The following is a 3,958-nucleotide window of genomic DNA, read 5'->3' as shown; positions in this document are numbered from 1 at the left end:
TAATTTTTTTTTTTTTGCACAAATAAAAAAGACTCTAAAAGTCTTATAGAACCACAAAAGACTATGGATAGCCAAAACTATCTTGAAAGAGAATTCCAGCCGGGCTCGGTGGCTCAGCCTGTAATCCGGCGCTTTGGGAGGCTGAGGTGAGTGGATTGTCTGAGCCCGCGCATTCGAGACCCACCTGGGCAACTTGGCGAGATCTCATCTCTACAATAATTCAAAAAATTAGCCGGGCATGGTAGCGTGCACCTGTAGTTCCAGCTACTTGGAAGGCTGAGGTGGAAGGATCGCTGGAGCCCAGCAGGTCGAGGCTGCGGTGGCCGGGAGTGACCACTGCACTCCAGTCTGGGCGACAAAATGAGACTCCAACTCAAAAAGAAAAAGAAAGAGAATTCCAAATCTGGAGGCTTTACACTTTCTGATTTTAAAATATAGAACAAAGCTATTGTAATTAAAACTGTATGGTACTGGCATAGGGACAGATTTATATTCCAATGGAAGAGGATAGAAAACCCAGAAATAAACCCATGTATATACAGGCAACTGTCATTTTATGAAGATGCCAAGACTACAGAATGGGAAAAATAAAAATCTCTCCAAGAAATGCTGTTGAAAAAACTGGATATCTGTGTGCAAAATGATACAGTTGAATTTTTATATTACATCATGCATAAGATATCACTCAATATGGATTAAAGATTTAAATATAAAATTTAAAACTATAATACTGCAGTTTTTCAGAAAGCATAAGGAAGGAAAAACAGAGGAAAAGAGCTTCTTGACATTGGCCTTGCAATTATTTTTTGGATATTACACAAAAAAAACTCAGGAAACAAATAATAATAAGAAGCATGTAGAACTACATAAATTTTAAAAGCTCCTAAATAACAAAGAAAACAATCAACATAAAGGAAAGTAAGCCTAAGGAATGGGAGAAAATATTTGCAAACTATATATCTGATAAAGGATCAAAAATATACACAAGTAACTCTTTATAACTCAATAGCAAAAAACAAAACAAAACAAAAACAAATAACACAATCAATGAATGGGTAAAGGCCTTTAACAAATAAACATTTTTTCCCAAAGAAACATACAATTTATCAACAGGCATATAAAAAGGTGTTCAATGTCACTAATTATCAGAAAGATGTAGATCAAAACCATAATCAGATATTACTTCACACCTATTAGGATAGCTATTTAAAAAAAGGATATCAAGTGTCGGTGCAGATGTGGGAAAGTTGGAACCCTTGTACAATATTGGTAGGAATGTAAAATGATGCTACTGATATGGAAAATAATATGATGGTTCTTCAAAAATGAACATAATTTAGCTATCATATAATCCAGCTGTTCAATTTATGGATATATATCCAAAAGAATTAAAATCAGAATTTCAAAGATATATATGCAATTTCAGCTTCATTGCAGGATTTTTCACAATATCTGAGATCTAGAAACAACCTAAATATTTATCATCAGAAGAATGGATAATGAAAATGATATATATATGAAGAGGACCCCCCCCAAAAACCCAGAAATGTACTTATTAAAAAATTCTGAATTTATTAATACATGTTTAAATCTTCAAAGTACTCTCTATTTGATGCAATACACCCATCGAGATGTTTTTCCCACTGCTCAAAACAGTTTTGTACTCATCATTTTGATACCTTTTAGTGTTTCTGTCATTTTTTGTTTCACCCCTTCCCCATCAGCAAAACATTTCCCTTTGAGGACTTTTTTCATAGAAGGAAACAAAAAAAAAAGTTTCTCAGGGTGAGATCTGATGGAGAGGGAAGTTGGGGCACAGCCTCATGCCATTTTTGTTGAAAAACTGCTGAACACTCAGTATGATATAGGCAGGTTCATTGCCATGGTAAAAGAATCAGTCACCTGTTTGCCACAACTTGGAATGTTTCTGCTGCAAATCATGATGCAGCCATCTCCAAACCTCCAGATAAAAACTTGGGTAGACTGATCCAGAGGAACACATTCTGAGTGTACTACATGGAGCCCATCCTCCGAAAAGATAATTCCATTGTTTTGGGGTCTCCTTTCATACATTCTTTAAAATAATATTCAGCTTTAAAAAGATGATATTTTGTCATATGTGACAACATACATGAACCTGGAGGGCATCATAGTAAGTGAAATAAGTCATTTATAAAGGAATGAATACAACATGGTTCCTTCCACTTGTATGTAAAGTCAAAAATATTCAAACTCATAAAAGCAAAGAGTAGAATGGTGATTGCCAGAGTCTGGGAGAAGAGGAGATAGGGAGTTGTTATTTAATAGTTACAAAGTTAGTTATACAAAATTAATAAGTTCTAGAGATCTGCCTATAGTAAACAATGCCATATTATGCACTTCTTAACAGGACCATTCTTATGTTGTGCCCTTACCACATACAACACACATGTGCATGTGCACACACATATATACACACAAAAAGGAAATATGAGAAAACTGCTGATGTTGATTAATATTTGTATTATCTCTATTGTTAGGATGGTTTAATGGGTGTATACATAGGCCCAAACTCATCAAATTAAGTAAATAAATATATGCAGCATTTTGTATATCAAACATATCTCAATAAAGCTGTTTTAAAAAAATCTAGAAGATGCCATGAGAGAAAAAGCAAGTAATATTGCTCTAGCAATATAGGGGAAAAAAGTATTTTCAAAAAATTTCCAGTAATAAACAATTTGCACTGCTACTTGAATTCTGTAACAGTTAAGGCTGTGTCAATGTTAGTGTAACATTCATAAGCTTACAATTTAGCTTAAACTTTGTCTTCATCATTTTGGGAAGGCAGAAATAATCAAATGCAGCAGCAACATTGTGAAAGATATACTGTTGCCTATCATCGAAGTATAAGAACTAAACAAAGAGTGCAAATAACTATATGTGTTATATAACATCCCAATAAACAAAATTTTAAAAAGTATTTATACATTACTAGTGCAAATAAAAGTTAAGAAGAAAGTATGGACAGAAGAAAGAAAGTAAAGGAGGAAAACAGAGAAAATAAAGGAGAAAAAAGAATGCAGCAAAAAGTGTATGTCAACAGGGTTAGATTATTCTAGCCTCTTTCAAGGTATATAGCATTTGTCTGAGTCATATGGTGAGGCTCATTATGTCAGAGTTTTTAAAAGAGAAACTCTGACTCATCTATCCAGCCTATTCTAAACAGTTCTCTTGTTGCTAGTAAATATTAGAACAAAAACTTTGGCCAAGGATCAGGGCATGTATGATTAGAAGTCCAAAATATCTTTCAATACATTTTTTCATATGGCAATTATTTTAGCACTTGAATAGATATCTCCATGTCCAAATTTAAATTTCCAAAGCACTCTTTTAACAGAATTATCTTGCAAAAAATTAATTGCATTCTTACTAAGGATCAGAGAGATCTCTTATAATTTTGTTTTCTTGTCTACAGTTTCCCTAAACATAAAAAATTACTATGCATGTGGTCTTCCAATTAATTTCATGAAAATATCAAGTTCAATTACTCTTGTATAATAACTTATTTGTAACTATTCTTTATTATGTAGCCCTTATCAACCTTATATTTATACAATCGTTATTGTAACTACTTGTTAATGACCTCTTCTCATAAATTAAAAATAATTTTAACCTGGTGTTAACTTATATGACATAAAACTTTGAATCTGTTAAAAAGAGAGAGAGAGAAAGAAATCTAGGAAGGCCATACTCATTCTGCTCATGGTTAAAGCATAGGCATATGCTTTAACATATATGTTGCTATTGCATACTAGAGTGTTCATAGTGTTGTTAAAAAAAAAAAAAAGTCAAACTCTAAAATATTTAAAGAGATTTATTCTGCACCAATATAAGTAACCATGGCCCAGGATATAGTCTTTATGACCACTTGTATTCCTAATTCTGAATTGTACCCCACATCTTTAAAATAAAATTT

This window comes from Carlito syrichta, unplaced genomic scaffold (assembly GCF_000164805.1).
Source record: "Carlito syrichta isolate Samal-C Ts95f unplaced genomic scaffold, Tarsius_syrichta-2.0.1 Scaffold288706, whole genome shotgun sequence".
NCBI classification, from domain to species: Eukaryota; Metazoa; Chordata; class Mammalia; order Primates; family Tarsiidae; genus Carlito; species Carlito syrichta.
This window is presented reverse-complemented; position numbering follows the sequence as displayed.